General features: G+C 39.4%; 1 protein-coding gene and 1 long non-coding RNA gene across 13 annotated transcripts in view; one reads left to right on the forward strand and one right to left on the reverse strand.

Moving 5' to 3' along the window:
* RORA (RAR related orphan receptor A) overlaps positions 1–13,057 on the forward strand; it is a 740,258-nt gene that overhangs the window by 667,714 nt on the left and 59,487 nt on the right. The window lies entirely within an intron of this gene.
* Positions 1–13,057, reverse strand: part of LOC129482443 (uncharacterized) — a 95,355-nt gene that overhangs the window by 23,021 nt on the left and 59,277 nt on the right. For 2 of the 4 annotated variants that reach the window (XR_008657703.2, XR_008657704.2), the window contains exons 3-4: positions 12,452–12,635; positions 9,369–9,734 (exon numbers count right to left, since the gene is read on the reverse strand). This is a non-coding gene — a long non-coding RNA (uncharacterized lncRNA). The other 2 variants (XR_010120727.1, XR_010120728.1) reach the window with 2 other exon arrangements.

The raw sequence follows: 13,057 nt of genomic DNA on the forward strand, positions 1-13,057 counted from the left end.
TGCTTTGCCAGGTATGGGCTACAATGATAGGTTGAAATCATCCAAAAATGAACTAAAATCACAAATTCATTTTCACAGATTTATTGTTAGAACTTAACGTTGCTTCCTTAAGAAAACGCAACTATATTAACTCTTGGCTATTGCAGTCAAGAATAAAACAGTCAAGGGGAAAAAAAACAGTGGCCAAATTTATAAAGTTATGTGTATTTGGCTTTGAAATATTTTTGGAACGTGAAATTGTCCTTGCTTAGGTAAAGAATCAATTTGCCATGTCTTAACAACATATCTATTTGAAGGCATTGAGAAGAGATCGAGAAACTCTCAAACTGAATGTACTTGTGATAATTATCAAGCCGTAATGCAAATAACAGAAAGGTCATTGTCCTTTTCCTTGCACGACATCTTTCTCTTGGTAATTTGAAGAACAGGGTCTTTCAATTACCTTTTTTGCCTTCCTACTACAGCAATACCTCACCTGTGATGAATCTGCCCTCTGGCAACCTTCTCTGTCACAAACCATCTGAGAAGTTAGGAAGTAAGCAAATAGGCCTTTAGGTTGCCAAAACAGAGTCCCAAAGTTCAAGCACTACAGTGAATGCACTTGATTTCAGAGGAAATCTCTTTAGACCCAGTACATCCTATTTATAATTTTTACACAAGCTTAGTTATCTGGTTGGGTTCCAAGACATAGCTAATTCTAAGACAAAATATTAATTACAAGTAGAGGGAGGGCCTCATAAGATCTAGCATATGACTACAGAAGGAAGGAAAACAACGGATGAAGGAGGAAGAAAAAACATAAAAAGGATAACAACCAGGGCGATTTAGTGTTGGGGCAAAATGTCATATAAATCTTGGCCTTCAGAGCATTACAGCATATACAATAATTTTATACTTTTTTCATAAGTGTCTAATAAATTTTTTTGAGAAGAGTAAAATACTCTTTTTTGGTATTACACTTTGGTGTTTAATAGTAAATATTCTTTATTTGATTTTTATTAGATTTTGTTATTTATAAGATTTTACTATTTATAAAGTATATTTGATATTACACTACAAGCCAAAGTGTAATATCAAATAAAAAATATTTAACTCTTCTCAACTATTACACTTTAGTGTATAATATCACTCTAAATATTGCACACTTTTCTTTTTTTTTTTTTTGAAACGGAGTCTCGCTCTGTCGCCCAGGCTGGAGTGCAGTGGCGCGACCTCGGCTCACTGCAAGCCCCGCCTCCCGGGTTCACGCCGTTCTCCTGCCTCAGCCTCCTGAGTAGCTGGGACTACAGGCGCCTGCCACGGCGCCCGGCTAATTTTTTTTATTTTTTTAGTAGAGACGGGGTTTCACCATGTTAGCCAGGATGGTCTCTATCTCCTGACCTCGTGATCCGCCCGTCTCGGCCTCCCAAAGTGCTGGGATTACAGGCGTGAGCCACCGCGCCCGGCCAAATATTGCACACTTTTCTAAAGCCTACACTAAAATGCCTTTCTATAAGTAAAGGGAACCGTTTTAGATATAGGGAATTCTAATTAGATTGGCACAGTCAAAGCCAAAAATATAAAGTAGACATTGCTACCTTATCTTCAGACCTTGCCTTTAAGAGGCAACAGAACACAAAACACAGGTGACTCTTGCTTGGTTCTGAGACAGTGAAGGAAATTCCCCAGTATGTAAATATATTCACATAACCAGTTATATAAATCTAAACATAAAACCAATCTCAAATAGGTTTTAAGGTGGTATTCACCATCTTTATGAAAAGTTGAACATTACCGATGAAGTCCAACCACATCTTTAGAAGGGAGAAACAGTGATAGCATTTACTGAATCGAAATTACTATTAAAATTCAAAGAAACATCGAACATACACATTTAACCACAATCCAGTCTTAGTTAACAGGATGCCCAACAAAAATATTCTGTCAGGCATTAATGATCTGAATTCTGGTGTATGAGATCTATTAAATTAATGGTACACATAAAAAAGTCATGAGATGTTCCTGTTTTGTAATAAACAAGGCAGTGGCCAACTAACTAATGCTCATTAGTAGCTTTTTTGAGATAGGCTATCATTTTCGTTCCAGGGATGAACTTTTCGGGATTCTCCAAATACTCCATCAGTGTATCCTGTCCTCAGGTGATGCTTTTGTTCTTACTGGCGTCTGTGTAAGTGAATCCAAAGGCCTGACCTGTCCTCCATCCAGAGACCATGGAGATGTGGCCCACCCTTGTGTTTGCCTCCGTTTCCCACGGTGTGGCACTGGGCATACTTCTAGACAAAAATCTTGCTTTTCTCAACATCACCCATATTTAATTCTCTCTTTCATCATTGGCACTACTAAGGTTCCCATTCAGAGGCCAAACATCCTGCTCTCCAAATTTCTAATAAATTTTAAAATAAAATTTCTGATGACTGTTTATCATCAAGAAAGTAAATTCTATTCAAAATTCTCTAAAAAGAAAAGAAATAGATCATAATTTGGAAATATTCCTTTAAAAATATTTATGATAACTGCCCTCTTTGTTTTCATGTGTTTACTTGGATAAAACTCCAGCTATTTGGATATTCAGCTATCCCAATTACTTACTAAAGCTCTAATCAGCTGAGATTCATTGCGGTTTGCTCTGGTGATGTTCTAAAATACATGATCACAGAGATTTCTGAAGTTCGGGTTTACTTCATTATGTTCTTCGAGAGAACTATCCAGAAAGTAACTTCTGTTTCCAGTTTGCAGAATGATTCTCTTGTAGCCCAAGGGAATGTGTTCCTTATGAATACAAGTAGACTTGACCAACTGGAGGACCAAGTACAGAAAGTACAGAATTTCCTATGTTTATAATGCCTTCCATCCCAGAGTTTATAACAGTTCATTATGGCTATTTGAACTCAAGCAAGGCCGAGCTTGTATCTCATTACATAATGGTACAAAGTAACTCAGCCAAAACTTTGTGTTCACTCCCCTGGCCTTTTTTGTCTTGTAACCACCACCTCTGTGATTTTTGCTGCTTCCAAATAAAGGCCAAACCACATGTGTCATCTTCTACATCCTCTTGTAGTGCCAGAAAGCCTCACTCTCTAGTTCTCCGATAACCATAACAGTTGTGAGCATTCTATATCTTATTTAACTTAAGACAGTGGGTTAATTTTAGGTATGACTATAGAGGGATAATGCAAATTCTTTCACAGCAACTTGAAGTTCAGCCTTCACAGAAGCAGAGAGTACTACAGGTGGCAGGAAATTATTTCTGCCAGCAAATAGTAGTAGAACAAGTTTCTTTAGAACAAAAGGAGAAAAAGACACATCCAGTTTCAGTGGGATTAAATTAGACAGCAGGAGTTGGCTACCTAAACAGTACTTTTTTGGGTACTTATTGCTGTTCAAGCATTTGGGGATGTGCTATGCATAAATACATGCTCTGATAAATCTTTTCTTTGTCCTTTATCATTGGATTGGGGTGAACAAACAAGTGTTCCTGGAGGCAAAATGGCAAGCCACCATATTCACAAAACGCAGATAAGGAAGTAGAAAGTGGATACATGAATGGTGAAGGGAAACATCCATTGTAATTTGGAAGGTTTCTTCATTTACAAAGGCTTTTAGGAAGAAGTGAGGTTTGAATCAAAGATGGAGCCTCCCGCAGAACCAGAAATGATGAAGAGAAAGGGGAAGCCATGAACTTCCAGGCATAGAGGATCTCTTTCGTGGCCAATAGACTCATGAAACAGGGTTATACCTGTTTTATCACAAAAGATGCCACCTTTGGGTTATGGTCCACAAGCACATTCCCCAGTCAGTGACAATATCTTCACCTGCAGAGTGAACATGAGAACTAAGAAAATAGCCTGGACACTCAGAATAGGAAAAACACTTCCCTAAAATATTTAGACAAGTAATACAAAATTTATTTAGGTAACTGCCTTAGTTCTCTGCTTTTACAGCACGTGTTCATAAAAGAGAAGAGGCGGGATAGAAATGGGGTGGAGGTGAGAATAAATGGCTTAAATTCAGAAGTTATCATGCCAGATTTTTCTCCTCCCTGTTTCTATTTATGAAACTTTGCACAGCACCCTCAATTTTGAGGGTAGATTTAGAATGTATTTTCACTTGGCTATGGGGAACACAGATCCCCTTGTCCACAGTTGTGGTTTTATAAGAAGAGAAAGCATGAAATAAAGATGAGAGAGACACCCAGGATGAGATCCTTTTTTTCCTAAAACACTCACCTGAAATGCCAGACATTCCAAAAGCTTTTGCATTTACAGAGAGTGAGAAATCTCTCTGCTGTCTGTGCTTCATTGGAAAGTAGAGGGACTATTGCTCTTTCAAGTGGGGGAGGTTTGTGTAACAGAAAGAAACAGCAGAAAATAGGTCAGCAAAGTCAAGTGACCTGCACAGATGGGTGTTTTGAGATGTGTAAGCCGAGATTCCACAATCACTACCCAGATTCACTTACAAATATCAGGAGTAAAGGCCGGAAATAGAAACATATTTTCCAGGCAAGAAGGAGTGGGGAAGTGGGAGAAGTGGGTTATCTTTTTTCCTTCAAATCACTACCATTTCCAGCATTTGAAAGAACATTTTCTTAAAATCATTTTGCTCAACAGATGACAGTATTTCTTGGGAAAGTAGTAAAAAAAAAAAGGAAAACAAAAATTCAAGCAATTTTTTTTTCCTTTCAGCCACCACCTTCCTTTTCTTCCCACCTGTGAATATGAATACAAGACCATTTCATTCCTAAGGTACTTTATTGGCCCCATTCTGCTTGAATATCCCAACATCGTGCAATCACTAATTGTTTCAAACAGTAACCTAGTACCAAACAGAATTTTAACATCGCCACTAATTCTTTTGAACAAGGCTGTGTTGGCAATTATGAAACAGGGTAGACGTTGGCAAGTGCTTTCAGAATAATTATAGGGTTTCTCGAGTAGTACAGTATAAATAATTGCTGGTTTAAAAAGCGTTATTGTGAACAGCAATTTATACTAAAATTTATATTTGCTCCTTGAAACCAATATATGTCGAGAGTGCCTCACTCCCTCTCCTACCTCCCCACCTTGAGCTCTCAAGGGCTTTGGAACCTTTTGATTTTATGACACTTTTAACTTAGCAAGGCAACTACAAGGCATGTCTAGGCCATAGTAAATAAGGGTAAGAGTAATGCATTTAATAAATGGGCATGAATGAAGTAATGACACTGTTTCAGCTCTGGCCACCTGGTGTGCTCCCAGGATACTGACGTACAGAAAGGCCATTTTGGTACAGAGAGAAGCTAAGAACTGCAGTGGCATCACTTTTGCCTGGCAAGTAGGGCACGCTGAAGATTATCACCTCTTCTTTGGCTTATGATGGCATGGATGCAGGGCACAGAGGACCAAGACACAGCAAGCTCTTGGAGATAATGCAGCTCTAAAGTGGCCACAGAGACTTATTAAAATATATTTTTTCCTCTCTGTGGAAATTTTAATTTTATCCTATGGTACATTAAAAATGGGTGAGTACATCAGAAAAGCAGGGGGAAAGAAAGCCTTGATGATTGGGGGAGAATGGTTTTTGAAGGGCTCTTCTCTCTTCTCTTTGGGTGAATGCTAAATAGCAGTCCTTCTTTTCCAAACAGGTGACCGTATGTGTCATCTTCTTGTCTTTCTGTTGATCCTAGTGGCTTCTCTTACCCAGCCTGAGAACTCCCCTGAGATTTTTCACATCCTGAATGTTTCTCACCAAAGTAGCTAGAGTTCTAGGATAATGTGTTTTTTTGTTTCAACTGCAGTTCCTGGTTTCTGCTCTCTAAAGCCCTTTTAAGTCATATTTTCCATGATTGTTCAGTGCTGGCTTTGGTATTTAAATAAGCCTTTCAATGGGTCATTAGCCCTGTAATTGATTCTAGCTATTTTTAAATGGTGCCTTGGTTATTAAAGAGCCCCCATATTCACAACAGTCTTGTCTTTCTTGGAGAATTACTAAGCATTTGCTGATTTTTTTTTTAGTGCCAAAAATATTGCAATTTTATCTCATTGTGAATATATTTCTCATTGATAGAAAGAGTCAATCTTTTTGAATGAGGACAGAAAATATTTAACTGTTACACTTCCATCTAATAGCCTTGTGCTTTTATTTTTCTTTCAAATAATCACAACAAATACCCATCCTGTACCCCAGGCCCTGTCATAGCTATATGTATTTTACTTTACTTACATTTAAAAAAATCAATTATCAGCAAATCACAGTACTTCAATTGGAAATAACTTTACAGAGAAAGAGAAGTGACTGGATTAAAATCACTTACTCAGTGTTAGAGAGGAAAAAACCCAACTTCTTCCTCTACCCGCTTATATTCAGTGTCTGGGGCCCCACCAAATAAACTTACAAAACACAGGTTAACAGGAGAAAAGGGATTATTTTATATGTATATGAGGGGGCCTCACGGAAATTAAGTGAATACCCCCAAGAAGGTCATCAGATCTGGAGGGTTGTATACCATTTTAACAAAGGGCAATAAACTTATGGAGAAGTGACAAGATAAAGGAAAATGGTTTGAGGCTTCTAGGGGCCATAAATTGTGGGAAGGTAAATATATGTGGGAACTAATGGAAGACGAGGGTTACTTCAATAAGGTTTGTTTTAGCAGGTTTAAGTCAGTGCCCATCTGTAGTGATAAGGGTTGTCTCCTCTTCCTGGTATGGGGTTGGGGCAGAGGGCACCTTTACAAGGGGAAATGTATGCCTTGCCTATAGGCAGATAGGGGTAGGGTAGAGAGCTTTTTCTGCTGTTTCTCAGTTGCTTTCAGCTCAAAATAATCTTCATGCCAAAGCATCATAATTTGGGGTGGCGTATTCTGATCTTCTCACCAGTTAGTTGCAGAGCTAAAATTAGAACTTAGACCATCTGACTCTTAGCCCATTCTTTTGATTTCTCTATGCTTTATTATATAATATTAAAATAGCTGTTAGTCTCTGTGATACTACTACAAGAGGCTTACCAATTCTAATATTAGAACCAACCAACGAGCCTGGCTCCACACCCTTGGCACATGTCACAATCAATCACAGCACAGTGCATCTCAACCAGCCCCCAAGCATTCACTTGAAATCCATGTGACTCAGAATATGAGCTGAAACTCACTTGCCATCTTGACCTTATAGTAATCCCAGGATAAAGCAGTAATTCCTGGTTCAGAAAAGCAGATGGAGATTAACTTTGATTATTGAGTATTATCTGGGATCAGATAAAAATATCAATAGCTCATATAACAATAGTAATAGCAGTTACCATTGTATGCCAGGCTTGAGCTAGTTGCTTACATATATTCTTGCATTTGAGCCTCGTAACAGCCCTGTGAAGTAGGTACTGTTATCTCTGTGGTAGAGATTAGGAAATAGAGGTTTGGAGAGGTTAAATAACTTGCCCATGACCATGCTAATAAGTGGAAGATTTAGCATTGGGGTCCAAGGCTGTCTATCTGTAAAGCCACTCCTTGACATCTAACAACATATATGGAGAGGTCCATGTGCTGACCACTTGTAGCCCAGCCCTAGATGTCACAAGAGTAGTTATTAACTTTCTCACCACCAGCCTTTTCTTTTAATCCTGTGAATTCCTTTGACATCTGTGGGTGGCAGGCTCTAGTAAATGTAGTTCAGAAGAAGATGCCTGCCCCAATTGATTTTTTAGACAGACACTTTAATTTGTGTTGGTTCTTCCTGTAGAGTTTCCACACCCTACAGGAAAGAAGGAAAGACCTGAGGCTGTCATTGGGTATTTTAACCCTTTCATTCCACTCCAGGGTAGTAGATATTACATGGTAGAAGGAGGTGGTAGGATTTCCTAATTTATTTATTCCTTTGGAGCACCTGCTGTGTGTCAGGCACTGAGGCAGGCACTGGGAAGATAGGATGGAGAAGAATGACAGGTTCCTGCTCTATACATCTTATTCGTAATGTGTGGAGACAGGTAATAAATATGTGGCATTCCAGGGAGTGATAAATGCTTTGAAGAATGAATGCAGGTATTCATAGCAGGTGACTTGCAGGGAGAGGGCGAGGGATGCCTTGGGTTTTTCATTTCTTGTGAACCCTAGGACAAATATTAAGAAAAACTTTTCAAAAAGCAAGATAAGCTTCTGTATCTCTGAAATGACTGCAGTGCACTTGTGGCTCGGACGGAGACTGAGGAAAATGTAAAATAGACATGGTGTAATTTCAGTGTAATTTTCCTGTTTGACACCACTATCATTTTCCCAGTCTTCTGGGCCCTTCTGTCCCTGATAACTCTCTGCACCTGCAGCTGCATCGTGTTCTACCTATGGTGCAAGGCTCATTGCCTCTCCCTAACGCCACCACTGTGAACCACGAAGGATCCTGTGTTTTGTGTCCTCAAAGTCAGGTCCCCTGTGGCTACCGAAGTGCAACCAGCTACGCTGATAAAAGAGCCTCGGCTCACTCTTCCCAAGTGAATTGTTTCTGTTCACGCTGGTTCTGTTTTTCTCTGTGAAATGAGGAGGTTGGGATAAACCCTAGTTGAAAAGGTGGCAGGAGAATGAACAGATGGTGGCAGTATCACCTTGGTCTTGCCCCAGCTTGGTAACCTTGGGACAGTCACTTTACCTCTCAGCCTCAGGTGCCTTGACTGAAAAGAAAGGGGTTTGATTTGTTAATCACAGAGGTCTTTATGGACCTGGCATTGAATGATTTAAAAGATTCCATGTAGCTCTTTAGAGTACACTAAACAAAACAAAAACTATGATTTACTAGAGGCTGTGCATCTCTTTCCAGAGGAGTTTCAGACCAGGAAAGAAGACAGTAGTACAGTATCATTGTGGGGCGGTAGGAAAAATTATTCAAGGTCTTTTAACTTTCGTTCCTGAGGACAGTTAGTGAGGGAAATGAACTCTGATGAGGTTGTTAATGAGATCAGAGCAAAGATGGCTCTTTGTACTCCCAAACTATGTTTAATTTCTTAAACTTTAGAAATGGCAGGTTTTAACTAAGTCAGCCAGATGTGGGAACTGAGCAGGGACCAGGATAAGCCAAAGCATCAGAATCACTTACTTGTGAAACTGACCGGCTTCTGCTTGTTATCTGTCATTTTACTCCATATTGAGGTCAGAGTGGTAAAGCTATTATGCAGTATACATTTCCTTTTGCTTAAAAGACATGAGATTATCAAAACAACAGGGAAGGGACGTTACTCACTCTCACCAGTAATTTTCAAATGCTGAAAATAAATGTGCCTAGATATAGTCTCCATAAATATATTAATGTGTTGCATATTCCCTATATAGCTATAGTTATTTCTTAATTGATTTCACTCTGGAATGCTGTGAAATCGCCTTATGGAAATCTGAAACATAAAAAGATACCACTTACTTTGTAGCTATCCTGTTTTCTTCTAAAGGTGTTGGTTAAGTGCACTGAAGCATCAGTGGTCCACACAGTGATTCTTCCAGACAAACTCAATTAGCAGAAGGAGCAGCAAAACCAGCAGTTATGCAAAATGTTTCTTTTTGTTTTCTTTAATTGTGGTAATGAGTTCATTCAATTTTGAAAGCTTATTTTTGTATGCCTGTCTTCCATGAAATTTTGAGGTGTGAATTCAGCCATTCATTGCTTGAGCTTTTATTATTTCAGAATTAGGGTAGCATTACTTCTGTTCCCTCATCATCCCCTTGGAGAGTCACCATCTAGATGATAATATATACTTCTATTTACGTCTTTTTCCTAGTGTCCTTGAGCCTTAAGGAAAAGAAACAACGTCAAAAAACATTAATTTTTTTCCATTGAAAGCTGATCCGTGTGTACTGACAATAACTTTAATCCCTTTAATATCCAAGTGAGGAGGATTGAAAACTGGTAACACTTTCATTGATATTTTTTAAATATGATCTTATAGCAAAAAAAGTTTGATATCTTTTTGGTGACCACTTAAAGGAGAAACTATTGATGCATAAATTATAAATTCTGTGGCTTTAAATATTATTTTTTGAGATGAATGTGTTTGGGGTAGAATATGAACAACTTAAAACTTTAAAATTTCCATCTAAATTTCAAGTCTTAAATGTTCCTTTTTTTTTTTGAGACGGAGTCTCGCTCTGCTGCCCAGGCTGGAGTGCAGTGGCACGATGTCAGTTTACTGCAAACTCCATCCCCCAGGTTCAAGAAATTCTCTGCCTCAGCCTCCCAAGTAGCTGGGATTATAGGCGTGTGCCATCACACCCGGCTAATTTTTGTATTTTTAGTAGAGATGGGGTTTCACCATCTTGGCCAGGCTGGTCTTGAACTCCTGACCTCATGATCCACCCACCACGGTCTTTCAAAGTGCTGGGATTACAGGCGTGAGCCACCGCGCCCGGCCCCTCTTCTACACTTTTTTCAAGGTCAGAAGCAGCTCACATATAGACAATTACATCTTCAGCCACTTAGTTTTCGAGTATCACTTTTGTTTCATAAAATGAGCTATGTTGTCCTTACAATTCAGTTGATGCCCAGAAGGAAATCAGACACTTTATAAAAAGTAGGACTTTAAAAAACACTGGTGTCCTACTGTAGGCTGTTTCACAATACACATAGTAAAATATGAATTTTATTTTTTTTGTTGATTGGGAAGGAGATGGGAGGGCGTGGAGAGTGACATTACAGTTTGAATTTGTAATTTGAAAGCGGAGAAAATGGATGAAGTAAAAAGATTACCATATGAGTATCGCCAGATCCTCCCTCCCACACACACATACCTATCCCCAGGCAATCTTTCTGTGGGAATTTACCTTGGTGTTTAAAAATCACGGCAATATAAAAGTGATATTAAAAATAGTATACTACCACTGTAGGAAGTATGACAAACATATGAGATCCTGAGAAACTGCAGAATATTTTCTCATTCAAAGTTTAGTACCTTGGTTTTATAGTGCTTGACACCAAAAAACATAGCAAATACTGTTTTATATTTAGCCTATTCCCTGATGCCTTGTTTCTTAAATTAATTCATGGGCAATGAATGGGGGAGGAAAAATAACAACAACAAATATGCCCTGGTGATATAGTAAATGCCACTTTCCAACACTCGCTCGCTACCTAAGAAAATCGCTTTATTTTCTTCTCTCGTGCCCAGCTTGATTGCAGAGAGCAAGAGAGTAGATGGAAACTGTGGGGGTTTTTTTAACATTATATCATTAACTCCATCCAACACAACATGCTTAATTCCTTGTTTCTCGTAACTTTGGGATAAAGTATGGTGTTTTGCTGCCTGTTTACAAAATAGGCAACAGACACAGAACATAAGAGCTGCTACATATCATAGAACATATCGAGAATGCCAGAGATTTTTCCTGTTTTCTTCCACAAGACCATGTTAAACTGTGTGTATCAAGTTTAATAGGAGCAATGTAAAGCTACTTGATTACATTTTTATCCACAACATGATTTTAAACTAATGCTATTGGCCAGGCGCAGTGGTTCATGCCTGTAATCCCAGCACTTTGGGAGGCCGAGGCGGGCAGATCATGAGGTCAGGAGATCGAGACCACGGTGAAACCCTGTCTCTACTAAAAATACAAAAAATTAACCAGGCATGGTGGCGGGCGCCTGTAGTCCCAGCTACTCCAGAGGCTGAGGCAGGAGAATGGCGTGAACCCGGGAGGTGGAGGTTGCAGTGAGCCGAGATTGCGCCACTGCACTCCAGCCTGGGGGACAGAGTGAGACTCTGTCTCAAATAAATAAATAAATAAACTAATGCTATTTACCGTGAAGTGTAGTAGTTATACTTACTGCCTCCCAGCACTTGAGGGTTTCATCATTGCCTTACAGTATTTCTCAGAAAATAACACATTCTCCCCTGGAAATTGTTGGCTGACTTTAGCAAATTCAGCCCACCTATTCATTTAAGACTGTTGTGTGTGTTTGATTATCTAGAATGAATTGCCTTAAGAGTCTCTTTTGGAAAAGTACTAGCACAGTGCCCAAAATGCCAGGGAGTGGAAAGTCATGGTCTCGGCGGGGAAATGACTGCAGTGTTCGTGGAGACAGTGTTTTCGCTTGGCTGACATTAATGACAACCCAGTGCTATGCACTCACTGAGTGTTTTCATTTCAGAAGAGCATCAAAACCACTGAGTCCTTTCAAGTCGTCTTCTTTTACTGTGAAACCAGAAACCATGCCGACGACTACTTTCAGTAATAACCTATGTCCCAACTGCAGGCTGAAGTAAACTTCTTGTCATATAATTTTCTAATTTCTGTGTAGGGGTACTTGTAGCAAACAACTTAGTTTCTTTCAGAGCGTGACTTCAGAACGCGTATTTTCATGCAGCAGTGATGGGTAATGAAATCAGAATTTCAACAAAGTCTGCCCTAATTGAACAGCATTATCAGGAGAAATAAAACATGAGACTCAGAGTTTTCTCCCAAAGTCATTTATGTTATTAGGTAATGAAACTGATTTTATTTTAGCAAACGTACTAGGAGGTATACTTCCACGTGAACATTGCCCCTTCAAAGCAGTCAACTGGAAAGGCTGAATGTCCGTGCCCATAACGCTGTCACTGCCAAAAGCTAATATATGACTCTTCTGAAATCGCTTTCACCTCCTTTAGCAATGTTTTCATATTCTCCATAGTGGCCATAGTTCTCCTAGAAAAGTGAGCTTGATATTTGAAAACAAACAATAGTTAATATGCTGAAAAAGGTAAGTGAAGCAACCAAACCAGGCCATTTTCCTTAAAAAAAAAAAAAAAAAAAAACGGGCCAGTCATGGTGGCATACACCTGTAATCCCAGCACTTTGGGAGGCCAAAGTGGGTGGATCACCTGAGGTCAAGAGATCAAGATCAGCCTGGCCAACATGGAGAAACCCGTCTCTACTAAAAATACAAAAATTACCCAGGCATGGTGGTGGGCGCCTGTAATCCCAGCTACTCGGGAGGCTGAGGGAGGAGAATCCTTTGAACACTGGGGGAGGTGGAGGTTGCAGTGAGCCGAGATCACACCACTGCACTCCAGCCTGGGTGACAGAGAGAGACCCTATCTTAAAAAAAAAAAAAAAGGAGGAGAGGGACTATAAAGTACA

The sequence above is a fragment of the Symphalangus syndactylus genome, chromosome 5, assembly GCF_028878055.3.
Source record: "Symphalangus syndactylus isolate Jambi chromosome 5, NHGRI_mSymSyn1-v2.1_pri, whole genome shotgun sequence".
Taxonomy (NCBI): Eukaryota; Metazoa; Chordata; class Mammalia; order Primates; family Hylobatidae; genus Symphalangus; species Symphalangus syndactylus.